Consider the following 15658-nt stretch of genomic DNA (forward strand, 5'->3'; position numbering starts at 1 on the left):
TCTGTCGACATCTGACAGGCCTGAGCTTCAGCACACAAGGCCTTCTGCTGACAGTGCAGTGCTCGTCAACTGCACACAGGCCCGTGTGCTAACGCTCCGCCAATCAAACGCAGCTTTGATCCCATTTTATAATTCAGAAGATGCTTTCCAACACTTGAGCACTAGGACTTAAACAGAAGTGTTTCCATCACCTTCCCATGTGGGAAAAAGTTTACATAAGTCATAGTCTGAACTGAATCTGAATGAAAGAGTTTTTTGTTAGCCTAGCACCTTTAGCCCTTTGTTGGCAGATGCTGTAACTACAATGTAAGACTACAAAAATCCTTTTTTTTTTTCATTGACAGCCATTCAGTGAGAGAACAGAGAACAGACCTTGAAGCTGCAAGACAGAGAGCTAACAAAACAACGTATAACGACATGAATAAATAATTTTTTGTTGGATGCTGAAATCATGCACCTGGTTGATGCTGCAACTACACCGTTGTGAGTAAAAAGGCATTTCTCCACTGGCAACAACTCATTTTGTTACGTATGCATGTTGTAAATAATATAATATAATGTATAAATGAAATAATAAATGATTTAATACTAATTTAATTCAAATTCAAGGCTAATAATGAATTCAAGCAAGGAAATTCGAGGCTAATAATAATAGTAATAATAATAATAATAATAATAAAAGTAATAAAAATAACCAAATGGTTTTATTTCATGTTGGTACATTCTTAGACAACACCACAGTATAGTTGCATGAGTGGCCAAACATAAAAGTCTTCCACAATATCAGCACATAAGCAGCAAGGGCAACATGAATATACTTAGTACAAACAGTATAAAACATACATGCTTTTTATTTTTTTTCCATATTTTTTTAAATATATATTCATATCTTTTGCACAATTTCTCCATAAGTTCCCGGGGCAGGTAAAAATTCCAAGACAAATTAAAGCCATATTCTGCCTTGAGTGAATGAATGTCTGAGAAATTCATGAAGGCAAAAAGAGAAAAATCAATAAAGGCTTGTAAAATCATTCGTAAACAGGCCATTGTGAGAGAACTGTGGTGAAAGTTTCATTTACTTCAACATCAAACATATCAAGCATGCATTGACAACTGCTACGCGAACACTTTCTTTAAAAAAACTTCTGAAACACCATCGGTCACCGGGGTTTAGTCACTGTAAAACCAATGCAACATCTCTCAAAGTCACTAAAAACACAGTCGATGGTCTACGAACCCTTACAAACATGGTGGGAATGTCGGAAAACGTGACACGTTTATCATGTTAAAAGGCGAAAAAAAACTAACTAAAAACAACGCGAATCCTCAAAATAAAGAAACAATATTCCAGGAATGGGATCTCAAAGAGAAGAATATGGCTTTAATACAATGCGCATCCAGAAAAGGCAAGGAAAACCAAAGAAGAAACGTTTAACCGAAACGTAAAAACAGCAAAACGAAACCAAAAGGCTGAAAGAACCACACAAATTTTGCACGGAAAATCCCAAAAACTTGCAGTTCGGAAGTACATGTAAAGATGAGGAGGACCTCGAGGCCCAGCATTCCAAAGCCATGTCGATTCATCAGTGCCCTGAAGAAAGTCTGTGATGGAGTGTCAGAAGAAACGCCTTGTCGAAGGTCCATCACGCCAAGTGCAACCTCAATCGTTTGACTGACAGGCAATCAGTCGTTTTGTGCCGCTGTTACACCCCATCAGTTTCTTCCATCAGAAAAAAAATACAACTAAATTTATTTCCTCCGCCTGTAATTCCTGTTACTTTTTTTGTAGATGTCAGGTGATTTTTTTGGATTTTTTTTTTTTTGTTGGGGTGGTTGTGCTGTTTTATGTGTCTTAAAGGTGTTGAAAATCAACTGATATCCTCTGACGTTGTTTTAGCTGAGGGCCCAATCGCTGTCCTGGCCCCCGGACGAAATTAGGATGAAAACGGAGGGACACCGAAAGCTTGTTCCCGTTTTGCTTTTGTTCCAAAGAGCCGAGAGAAACCAGGAAGTGCCATCGATCACCTTCCTCCTGTGATGGAGGCCCTCAGATCACAAGGTCATTGTAGCTCACGTATTTCTTCTTAGCGGCCGGACCTGCGAGGAGAGAGAGATGAAAGGTTGTTTCCTTTTTTCTTGCTGAAATAAGAGGAATTCATTGATTTCTGTCAGGAGGCCTGACGGGGACACTTTTTAAGACCTAAAGTTTGTCAGTGTGGAACTGAAAACGTGAATAGGATAGTTCGCCCAAAAATGAAAATGAGCTCTTTACGACATATGACTGTTCTGAGTGGTTTCTAAGGTATTGCGCTACTTAGTTACATGCAGTATTTAAAGGGTTTCTCCACCTCCAAATAAATATTTTGTCCAAGTCGTTCCAAACCCCTAAAAGCTTTGTTCATCTACAGAACACAATTTAATATATTCTGGATGAAAACCAGGACGCCAGAAAGCCATTAATAAACCAAGTAATAAACGTCAAAATAGTTTTTGTACGCAAATTCCATAAAAATAAAGTCTTTATTCAACAGTTCGTCTTCTCTTTAGAACCATTTTGTAGAACATCTGCTAAACGCGAACTCTTCTGTGTCAGCCGCGCCAAAAAGGTACGCTATTGTCGTTTAAATCAAAGCGTTAATACAACGTATAATAAAACGTATCCTTGTATCGTGGCTGGATATTCTCCGAAATGGAGCTACGGTGATGCAGAGAGTCACAGTCACAATCGTGACAAAAGTATTCTCGTTGCTTCATAGAATAAAGTTTGAACCACTGATGGCACATGGACTGTTTTTGATGATATCTTAATTATCCTGGCCTTGATAATGTTCATGGCAATCAATTTCATCCAAAAATACCTTGATTGGTAGTATTGGAATACCTTTGTTTTGAAGATAAACAATGCCTTTAGGGGTTTGGGGTGGAGTGACCCTGTACTTTAACATCAACGGTAGGTTAAATGGGAAAATCCCTGACCTCAGGTGAGCTGGGTTAAGTCAAACTCACATAAATGAAAAAAAAGTACTTATTATTTAATGAAAGAGCAACCCAAAATTAAAAAGCAGATGAATATGGCATAAGTCTTATGTAAGAAGCCCTCAAATGTCATAACAGTGTGACCTTCACACTGCCGCTGATGTGTTTGCAGAGACTCTGTGTAACTAAACGACTCCAGTCTCAAATTACAGCGCTCATCCGCGGATGCTTCTTGTGCTCTTTTGCATGTAAATGAACTTCTAAATATTTAAAAGTAAAGGTTACCAAGTAGAGAGATCATTGTGGCCTTTAAGTGTCAGTAGCCCCTTTAGTATTTGAGTTAAATGTCACTCCGACAGCCATCTATTCAGAAATGTGGCCTTGACGAATGTGAACTGAGGAAAGTGCTCTCAATATGCAAAAACAAACATAAATACATTTTAATACACATAATAGGAGTCAGAAGGAATAACTACAGGTTGCTAGTGTTTTGAGAAGTTAATAGAAGGTTGCTAGGTTGTTCGGGGGTGGTTGCTCTGTGTGGGAGTTTGTTCTGGGCTGTTCCTGGGGTGTTGTGACAGGTTGCTAGGGTGTTATAGTGGTCGCTAGGGTGTTTTTTAGGAGAATGCTAGGTTCTAATTATGTGCTTGGGTGTTCTGGGTGGTTGCTGAGATATTCTGAGATTCTAAATGGTTGCTGAGAGGTTGACTTAAAGATGCTTGGGTGTTTCTGGTGGTTACTAGGGTGCTCATGGGTGGTTGCTAGAGCGTTCTGAATGGTTTCTATAGTGTTTGTATGTGGCGGTTTGTTCTGGGTTGTTTTTATAGTGGTTGCTAGGGTGTTTTTTGTGAAATTTTTAGGTTCTAATTGCGTGCTTAGGTGTTCTGGGTGGTCGCCAAGGTATTTTGAGAGGTTGCTAAGATTTCTAAGTGGTTGCTAGAGAGGTTGATAGAAAGATGCTTGGGTGTTTCTGGTGGTTACTAGGGTGCTCATGGGTGGTTGCTAGAGCGTTCTGAATGGTTTCTATAGTGTTTGTATGTAGCGGTTTGTTCTGGGTCATTTTTGCTGTGTTGTGACCGGTTGGTAGGGTTTTCTATAGTCGTTGCTAGGGTGTTTTCTGTGAAATTGCTAGGTTCCAATTGTGTGCTTAGGTGTTCTGGGTGGTCGCCAACGTATTTTGAGAGGTTCTAGGATTTCTAAATGGTTGCTAGAGAGGTTGACCGAAGGTGGCTAAGGTTCCTGGTGGTTACTATGGCTTTCTGGGAGGTTGCTCCATGTTCTGTTGGTGGTTTCTAGGGTGTCTGTAGGATGTTCTGAGAGGTTGCTAGGTTTGATTTCCAGGGTGTTTTTGGTAGGTGGCACTGAATGGTTGCTAGGGTGTTATAGCTGATGGAATTCTGAGTGGTTGCCAGCGTGTTTTTTAGGAGATAACAAGGTTTAAGGGTTATCTAGTCTATACACATGCCTGAATTATACCGAATAAATGCTGTTTGGACTGTTTCTTTATATTTGACAATTACACTTGAGAATGATGGAAAACGATTAGGGAGGCAGACAGAAGATAGGAGCAGGTTTATTGAAGGTTGCTGTATTTTCCTGTAAAATAAAGGTGATGCGACCCCTTTTAAAGAGCTTATTTGTCCCCGAAGCAGTGCAGCCTCCAGATTACAGCGTATATTTCACATTCCTTCACATAATCAAAGTTCAGCCAGAAGTCATTGCATTTCCCCTGACCTACTGCAGTACATCCTTACCGTGTCACACACTATAAATGTCTCAATGGGTCTGGTTTCACATCTATAGTACTCATGGGATGGGAAGAGTGTTAGAAATGCGGGTCTGGCAACAGAACGTCGGGGATGAATGGAGGAAAACCAGTGCACGATGATTCGTCTGAACGGCTTTATTGGGTTTTTCTACATTTGCATGCTACTTTTATTCGCACTGCATCACAATGATCACAGTTTGCTATGATGCCTTGAATCAACAACTCTTATTGAGTTTTACTCATCAAACACGAACCTAATAAATGCTAATCTTTTTTTCTTGTGTAAATGATTTTTAAATCTGTGTAATATTTTACGCAGATACAGAAATCAAGTTATGCTTAGTTAAATTTTTTATTTTTTTTTTTACAATCAATAATGTGACAGTTGCATCATACCAAAATGACCAATTACCAATTACATTAAAAAAATTGTCGGTTAACATAAAAACGAGTGGTTTTACGAATGATAGCATGATATTTTGCATAATGTATTATATACGAATCGGTTTAAACAATTATGTAATGCATAAAATTAACTAAAAATATTTTTGCACAAATGCTAACAAGACAATTTTTGCATTTTGCAACCATTTCTTAAGAATGGTTATATAAACGCTACGAAAAATACATGACATATTGCTATAATTATGTAGGTTCGGGACATCACAATTCAAAAATGCTTTAACAAACAAAAGTTTTACAATTTCATCTCATAATGCGAACTGTAAACGTACACATCGCATAATGCAATATTTATGTAACGATAAAGTTAAACATAATAATGTAATTATATCGTTTAACTATTATGTTGCACAGCAATTACGTGGCGTAAGAGACTTGAGAATGGTTATGTCAGTGATTGTGTAGCATATTTTTACAGTAACGGCACGAAATACAACAATTAAATAAAAATGGTTATAAGCAAATTATACACAAACTGAAAAACCAATAAATGAAACCAAATTCTGGTCACTTTAAAGGAACACACCGCTTTTGGCAAATAAATAGGCTCATTTTTCAACTCTCCTAGAGTTTTAGCGTTTATAAATCAATTCACACCGTGCACCAAGACTAAACTCAACTGTTTAACTCTAGGCGAGTTGGAAAATGAGCCTATTTTCAAAAAAGATGTTCCTTTAATGCTATGAATCATTGTGAAGGCGTCATTAAACGACAGATCAGCGTCTATCAGAATAGCCTCTTTGCGCAGGCTAATCTTTACAACGGAAGAAAAATTTGATAGCGTTCATTTATAATATTTTATTAGGACGAGATTATAACATGGGTCATTAACATCTGTAATACTGCGCACACTCTCTATTTTGGTGACGATAAGGATCATTAAGATATCGAACACGACGTAAAAGGCTCACGAACACTGTTGTGTTTTGGCATCGATGCAAAAAATAATAATCATTGATGTAAGAGTTATGGTGCTGCTTTCAGAGCAAATCCATACATTGGTTTTGATGCAAACTGTGGACAGTTGCGTAAAATTCTGATTTAAGGTCGCGTATCAAATAGACTCTTGGCATTGGCCTCTCGGCTCGGTAGTTTTAGCGCCTGTTCCCCCGGGTGCCAGACACTTCAGGGTTCAGGACATCCATATACATACATATCCATAAAAATAATTTAGAGAGTTAGAGTGTGCTATATAGAGGAACACAGAGTGCACAGGGAAGGCCGACACAGATGGTTCACGGCTCTTTAGGGAGTCGCGGTGGAGTCTGTCATGCCGTAACAGCGGCGCTCGGGGACTTGAGCAGTGGGACTTGCGTTTGAAGCTTGGGATCTTCCACGTGTCATCTGATTACCACCGACAGCCGAGTTCACCGTTTCATAACTACGCTCAGACGCTTCTTGGAAACATCAATTATGCAAAATGCATGCCGCGTGTAGATGAGGCGGACGCATCGGGGTTTGAACGCTGCAGCTACGCTTAAAATCGCCGTCGTTTTTCCTAGATATTTGCTTCATGTCGACTTCAACGGCATTGTTCTCTCTTGTGATTGTGAACAGGAACCGTGATTTTAAAAATCCCAAATATGTTTTGCATCGCTTGTATTCGAAAAGCCCGTTTACGTCACTGCTTAAAAAACGAACGAAAAAGGGGCTATTGCGACATTTTATCTCACTTATATTTTGAGCACTGAGAGATACAAGAAGTAATTGCGAGTTCTAGACGCTGTAGAACTTTATATCTGGAACTGAATGATTCAAAGTCGCAATTCTAACGATTTTCTTCATAATCGTGGGACGTAAACTCGTAAAGTCCAACTTTGAACTGATATGTTCTCAGAATTGCGACTTTATATCTCACAGTTCTGACTTTATAACCCTCAACTGTGAGGATTTTTCTCAGAATGGCGAGTTTATCTCGCAATTTTTACTTTACAACTTAATAAAAATGAGTTTATATCTCACGACTCTGCGGAAAAATACCAGTAACTGTGAGTTTGCGTCGAGCAATTCTGAGAAACAAAAAGTTGCAAAAACCTGTTACAAGCAGTGCTACAAGCTAATAAAAGCTATGCTAAATGCTAGCAATTAAATGCTAACCAACAGGGTAATAGGGATTAAGTCTAAATGCTAATAATAAGAAGAAAAGAAAGTAGTGATTTCAAATGATTAAACATATATATATATGTATAATATTTAATATAACATATTTCATATAAACACATTTTTGTATTTGTATTTATATATAAATAATAAATATACACATTATACATTATATACTGTATATATATATATATATATATATATATATATATATATAATGCAAATTAAAACTTTTATTTTAAATGCAATTTATCACGATTTATCTTAAAAACAGTGCTACAAGCTAATGAAAAGCAATGTTAAATGCTAATAATAAAATGCTAACCAGCAGGGTTTATATATAGTTTCTAAATGCTAATAATAGAAACGATGGAGGAATATTAACTGGAAATATTTCTGTATGTAATTATACATTTTTAACAACCACTAAGAGAAACAGTTCAGGTCTGTCTAGAAGGTCATTTTAGTTTTATATTTTTATTATTATCTATAAAAAACTTTCCAGTAACCATTTCAATTAGTAATGTTTTTTTTTATTAAAGTCATCCACAACATTAAAATCTCTTAAACGATAGATTCGAATTGGGTTACTGTTCTGTTTTGTCGTAAAAATATAATTATCATTGCACTACATAATGTCACAAACACCGCTTTGCTCTCACGTCACCTGAGCACAATTTCGCAAAGGCTCAACGGGTACAGTAATATACTGTATTTTTCGTTTTCTCAAAATGTAGCATTTTCTTAGCATTGGTGCAAGATCGACACTGTGGGATCGTCACAAAAGACAGATTAGCATTCCCACCTCGTCCTTTCCCCCAGCGTTCGAAAGCCAGCAAGGTCATAACCAAAAGTAGAAGATTAATTTGGTCTTACCTGATAAATTATGAGAATTAGCCTGTTGGGAGAAAAACAGTACTTGGTGAGCTGTTTCTGATTGGTCCAATAGAAGCAAAGCAGAGATTCTGATTGGTCCAAACAGCCATGAAGTTGAATTTCAAGCTGGGTTTGAAGGTGGGTGTATTTTATCATCGATCTGTGACTTTGGATATGCCATTCGTCCCATCTAAGAATGGCATATCTAATAACGTGGGAAAGCATTGCCACTGTCAAAACAAAAGCCTCGACGTTATCATTTTATTTTTGTAATTAATTCCCCAATAGTTTCTTCTTTATGTGCCGTAGCTATTTGAAAAACCCCGAAGCAGCTGAAAGGTTGCAAAGAGTCGCATTTTTCCCCAGTCAAAGCCGCATAAACAACACCAAAAGCACTTTTCATCTCCCGAAATTTCATTTCCTTTTCAAAGAGCCGCGGTTTTCTTTTGACAGTGACGACATGCTAATCCTCCGGGCTCAAACCGGTCCTGCGCTATTACTCTCCCTCGCCGCGTCTCGTGTTCATTAGAGGAAATGTGGTCATTCTCAGCAGACGACTTCATTCCGTTATATCTGACATGAGCTCATGCCGCAGCAAGCAACAGGCCAAAGCAACAGAATTTCAGCTCATGGTGACATTCTGCGATGAATCTTGCAAGCACTGCACTCTGGGACACGAGCTCGCTTTTACACCCGCCGGCTGAGGAGAAGCAACTTTAAGGGTCAAGACTGAGATAACGGTTAAGTGAATTTGATATTAGCACTCCGATAACTCCGGATTTAATAGAATGAACATAACCGGTTGGCAAATCTATAAATACCCGGGATAAATTAATTACTTTTTTGATGAACACTTAATGACTTATAATTATAAATATAATTACACCATTCTTATGGATTTGATTCTTGAATTATCCTTGTAATTTGTAGAGGCTTAAACTAATTAAAGTCATTATAAAATAGTATTTGTTTATTTACTTATTATCAGTTAATTATGGAGAAACAAAATGGACAATATAATCCAATATAAACGTCCTAAAACTGTACATTTATTTTTGTTAATAAATACACATTTGGGTGTATTTATTTATAATATGGTTTGCTATCTTTGTAATAAATATTATAAAAATAAATTGTTAAAAAATATTGATCAAATATTATTATTTTTTATGCGTTATTTTGTCGGCAGCAAATCTGAAATATCATGAACCGATACCGATGGTTTTTAATGGTAATAATACAGAGGAACCATATTCAAATACTGATTCTGAATTGAACTGATTGATTTTTTACATTTGTTTTTTAAGCTACGCTTTATGTAATTTAACCAATACCGTTATCGGTATTGCCAATAGTTTGTTAAAATCGGTATCGGCATCAGCAAAAAAATACATTAAAAAATACATTATACTAAAAGATATAATGACAATATAATTACAATTGCAAATAAACTGTCAATTTATATTTTTATTACAATTTTTATTGTAGGGCGATGATTGGTGCAAAAAGCCAGAACACATGCATAACAATAATGTGAAATGTGAAAAGTCACATTATCTTATTTTGATAAGGTACATTTGCTCATGTGATCCAAAATATCTCCAAAAATAAAATAAATGAAGAAAAATAATAATAACAATAATAATAATAATAAAAAATGAATGTAAAGACTCATTTTCTAACCACATCGGTTTCTCGGTGGCCACCAGATGTACAACAAAGACATCTGAAATCATCATGAGCAAACGTACAGTATCAAGTTCCACCAATGACTCCGAATGAACACTTACTGTTTGGATCCACATTTTCGCACAGTTCGGTTTTGGCCTCTCCGTTCGGCCGGTCGCTGGGTTTGTGCGACAGACGCGAGGACATGGTGGCCGCCGTCACCACGGCCTTGAAGCTGCGCTTGCGTTTCTGCACGTTGAGCTCCGGGTGGAAGATGATGACGTAGACCTTGGGCATGTAGAGCATTCCCAGAGCCACGGACGCGCTCAGATTCATGGAGATGGTCAGCGTGGTGGTCTGGATGTAGAGCTATGGGGACGAAAAAGGAGGAAAAGGTTATTGCGGCAAGGGAAAATGAAAAATAAAAACCTCAACAGAGCTAACAATTTATTTGGATGCACAGGTTGTCAGGTGCAGTGCATGTAATAAACGATTTGATTAAATTTGTCACATTTCTTGAGGTAAATACATATTGTTACGAGCTGAGGAAACACTGACTGATTGATTACACAAGACAAGTTTTACTTCTTTCTTTCAACGTAGGCCCACTTTCACACGTTTATTCAAGAGTGGGGGTTTCCCCACGGAAATATGAATTAATTATGCATTATTAATTATGAATTAATAGCATAAGGTTTCTTGCACGGACCTAACATTTCAATTTATAAGACCTCAAGTATTCACAAGTATTTATTTTGTGTCCTTTGATATGCCTGATGTTTTGCACCAATGACCTGGGTTTTCATCTAAAGATCTTCTACCGAGGAAAAAATTACACCTGCACTTAAATGGCTTGAGGGTAAGTAAATCAATTTTGAGTGAACTATCCTTTAGGGATGGATCGGTTGGCGTATCGGTACACATATCGGTAGCGTACGGTTCCCAGACGAATTCCAGTTGGAAATGATCATCCCTATCCCCTTGGAGGAGGGACTTAGGGCACTACATTATGACACGCACTTGCCCTGCTCACTCAAAAGTTCCCTTTCAAGGGAATAGAGATGATCACTTGGTACCGATACGCTTATCCAGCCGCCCCTACTATCCTTTATGAGTATCAAAAAAGTCAAGAAACCTTTTTTTTAACCTAGCTCTATTTGGTCGTTCATGAATTATTCTGTGAACTCCAGGATGGTGTTCGAGACGAAATGACGAATAAAATCAAATCTGAAGCGGTCAGCTGCGAAGGCACCCGATATTGACGTCCTGGTGGGAGAATTCAAAGCCAAATGATGATAATTGTTCTTAAAAACTGGAGCTGCTGTCATTGCCTGAGAGTACAGCTCTTGCATGGATGTACTTTTCTTGTATGAAAAAAGGAGCTTGTCAAAGAATCATAATGAAGGCTTTCATGCGCGGCGTATCACATTAGTACTACGGCAAAGATTCATTTCATGTGGCTGTTAGCAGCACTCCGGCAAGTATGTAATTACCGATATCCTCAATGTGTTTAATCTTTAATGTACTGCGAGTTCAAAGCCTGTTAGGAAGGTCACGGGTTCGTTTCGATGGAGCGACGGCCCCCGTTCATAAAACCAGAGCGGAATGAATTTTAGTAAACCACATATTGTCACCGAAACGTGTTCCGCTCGCGTTTCTACTGCCATCGACCCAAGAAATCAAACGGTTTATGGTCTGGACCAATTTGTCACTAATTCAGGCCAAGATCTGTCTCCTGATATAGAAAAAGATGGTCTATTTTTTATTGTATAGCAGACAATAATGGCACCAGAATTAACCGTTTTTGCAAACAAATAAATAAATAAATTATTTAACATTTTGCTTTTACTTTTTTTAATAATTCAACTTTTATAGCAGCTTTTCATCTGTCAATATTACATTTTTTACCATAAATAAAAAAAATATTTATCAAAAATAAACAGCCAAGCAAAAAGATCCAAAGACAGTTATTGCAAAGAACAACGATAAATAAAAATGCACCCTTGGGACGCTCTCAAAGTTCTCGAAGCTGAAGAAACACCCTTTAATCAACATCAACCGAGGTTTGTTTTGTTTTATCTGAACTCGATCGCACCACAAAAAGAATCAACCACCGCCAAAGAGTGTAGAATCTGATCGGCATCACACGGCCCGGCTTCTATTTTTAGTCCATTATGGGAATAACGTTCACAACCCAAACGGCCGGATGAGTGAATTCCCGCGGGCTCTCGAATCACACAACCTTAAAAAATTCTGAAGGGAAAAAGAAAGTGTGAAAACCTCCAGGGCGCTCGAATTAATTTGCCAGTCCAAAGTGCAGATGCAGTGAAGGGACACGAGCTGTGGTGCGTCAGAGATCGACACCTGATTCTTCAGACGCTGCAGTAGAGGAGAGAAGACCCACATTCACCTCCAGACCAGGTGTGATGTCTCAGCAACCTCCTCTGACCTGATCCTCTGGAGCTTGTCCTAAACTACACCACATCTTGAGGATCGCAAAAGCTCCTTCTGGACCCAAGTGCACAATAAATGCTATTCACTACCAAAACCCCACCAATATGTGTGTGTGTGTGTGTGTGTGTGCGCGCTTTTTTTCAACTTAATAAAGTCAATTAGAATCTTCTAAAATAATATGTTTTGGAAATTTCTGAAAACAATTACATATATGCAGCCTTAAAAACAATACGTAACTTTGAAATGTTTTATACTGTATTGAAATCTATAAAATATTACATCACGCAATGCGATATTGTGTGGATTGCGAATGAATGAAATAATGAATGAATGAATGAATGAATAGACTGAAATGAATAATAATAATATTAATTATTATATTTAGAATTTCACGTTGAAATAAAATACAATTTGAACGAGCTAATGAATTTCAGAATACCAAAAACCTTGAGTTGTACCTAGACATTTTGATTAAACCTTAAAACTTTGAGTTCAAATTTAAATATTTCCAATTATAAATATAAATTACAATTATAAATTATAAACAGATTTTAATAATATAATAATTTATATATATATATATATATATATATATATATATATATATATATATATATATATATATATATATTATAAAATATTATATATATATATATAAAAATTATTATTATTTTTGTAGTTACATATCATAATTGATCTTTCTGTGTACAATAACAGTTGGCGATTTGAGTATAGATCAAACCGAATGTGACACAAAAAGAGAAAGAAAGAAAAAGCCTACTAAATAAATCAGTGTGACAGCTTGATCATAAACTGCAGTATCAGGAAGCTTAATTGCGTAAGTCACTTTCTGAATATGAATCACTTATTGAATGGGTTTTGTGATGCACACAGCAAATCACACACACACACACACACACACACACACACACACTCCCCTCTGGTTAATTACCGAGCGTTCAGTCTTAACCCCGGCTCTCATCTGAGATGTTCGGATGTGAGGGATGATATGGAGAAGAGGGAGAGTTTTATGGATGTGATTTGGGCTAATAATGGATCAGTCAGCTCACAAATAAACAGCTCGATAGATGAAAAACACCAATTCTGCAGAGAAGAGCTTATAAAACATCACAAAGAGACTGGAAATCGAACCAAGAAGCAATAGAGGTGCTATGAAAGCACAGAAGTGTGTCGACTGATACAGATATATACATGACGGCGAGTGGAGCAGCTTTACGTGAGGATCTATTATATAACATTCAACCAGAAAACACTCTTCATTAGCATTAAACTGGAAGCAAATATTTATACCGTATTCTCCTAATAATATTAATGAACTAAAATATGTACTGAACTACTCAATTAGATTTAAAATTGCTCAGATATATTATTTTAAACGTGTCTCTCTCTCCAGATAGATTCATTTAGATTAATTATTGATGATAATAATTAATCGCATCCGCTGTAAAAGTTGTTTACGTAATCTATGTATATACTGTGCATATTTATTATGTATCTATAACTTATGCGTGTATATATTTATTCAAACATGTTATGTTTATATATTAAATATGCATAACTATACATAATAATAGGAATATATAGATAGATAGATAGATAGATAGATAGATAGATAGATAGATGATAGATGGATAGATAGATGATAGAGAGATAGAGAGATAGACAGATAGATAGATAGATAGATAGATAGATAGATAGATAGATGATAGATAGATGGATAGAGAGATAGAGAGATAGATAGATAGATAGATAGATAAACATACAGTGTAATTTGAACTAAATATAGTCAATTAATACATTAACATTTCAATTAAATTTATTCAGAATCAGTTTTATCATTTAATTATGTAAGCTTATGTTAATTATCCAGAATAATGTCTTTAACACTAAAATAATAAATAAATACGTGCATTTATTATGGGTACGAAATTAGTTGTTAAAGCAATCCAGTAACTGTCAAACAATGAGCGAATGTCGCAATCTGATTAGTCTGACGTGATAAACACCATCGGCCATCTTAACCAGACCTCGTCCCGCGCTAAGACACATCTCTGATGATCCAGCCACTTCCCAAGATCTCCAACGACCTCAACACATCACTTTATGACAACCTCATTAACGCCGGCGACAGACAAACCCACGATCCCCACCTCAACCGATAAGAATTCAATTGGCGCGCCGACTCCTGTCGTGATCGTATGCTAATCCTGGCGATCCATCAGCCAGATTTCCGGTCTTCATTTATTCATTCCCGCAGTCTGTTTCTCTCCGCTGCTCCCGCTCCGTCAAACGAGGACACAAAAGATCTGAGATGAAGACGCTTTTCAGCCTGGAGTCCCTGTACTCAACCCGAGGCCGAACCCTCTCCTCAAACATCGTCTGTGCCTTAAAACCGTTTTTGAAAACCGATCTTTTTGATGCCTTCAGAGAGTCGCACCTATAGAGGAAGCGAAACATCCTACGCGTGCCACATGAGAAGCTTCGGGCGGCCTCAGACAGGAAGGGACTTATTATATAAAGTGACATACGTGTAGTGACAGAGCAAGTCGACTCAAAGTGCGCTGTGATGCCGTTAACCGTCACGCCGGCTGAAGGTGACACGTTCAGTACGAGAAACGCTAACGGGAGACGTACAGTAGGCGGAAAGACGGCGTTTTTGTTGCATTTTCTCCTTCTTATGTGCTAAAAGTCCTTTTCTTCCCCTTGAGTTTAAACATCACTTTGAATACAAGAAATCGAGGTGCTACCGTGACTGTATCGCCGCCATCGTCGTTCCCATTACAAGATTGAAAGTACGACTTTGATTCTCACGATTGCGACTCTATATCTTTTCGCTCTCACAACTGTAGCGTTATTACTTTTGAATAATTGTGACTTTACTGTGTTCAAGCTCTCTGAAGACCAACTTTGTTTCTCTTCATTGCAACCATCTCATTTTGACGCGCGCAAATTGCACCGGTTTTCCAAATTGTGAGCAACTGTGAGCAATTTAAAAATGTTCAAAATGTGACTAAAACTGAGAATAAGACCAGATTTGTGCATAAAACGTCAATCTTATCTGATCCAAAGAAAATAGCAATACCTTATACTTCTAGGGTGACCATGAGAGCCATTTTTGCCAGACATGTCCCGCTCAGAATTTCTATATTGCCTAAAATATCTCGCTTTTGGCTTTTCTTGTGTGCCGACTGATCGGTGTAAGACATCCACATGTTTTCAGAGCTCTATACTTTCAATCAAAGCGATACAGAAATCCCCAAAAAAGTGGCACGTACTGTTCCCCTTATATTTCAGCAGAGCGACCCGCTTCATTCATAGTCGCGGCTGATGGGT

At 37.4% G+C, this 15658-nt stretch overlaps 1 pseudogene; it reads right to left on the reverse strand.

Annotated features, from left to right (window-relative positions):
* Positions 1-685: 685 nt before the first annotated feature.
* LOC122334015 overlaps positions 686-15658 on the reverse strand; it is a 32596-nt pseudogene continuing 17623 nt past the window's right edge.

This window comes from Puntigrus tetrazona, unplaced genomic scaffold (genome assembly GCF_018831695.1).
Source record: "Puntigrus tetrazona isolate hp1 unplaced genomic scaffold, ASM1883169v1 S000000471, whole genome shotgun sequence".
NCBI classification, from domain to species: domain Eukaryota; kingdom Metazoa; phylum Chordata; class Actinopteri; order Cypriniformes; family Cyprinidae; genus Puntigrus; species Puntigrus tetrazona.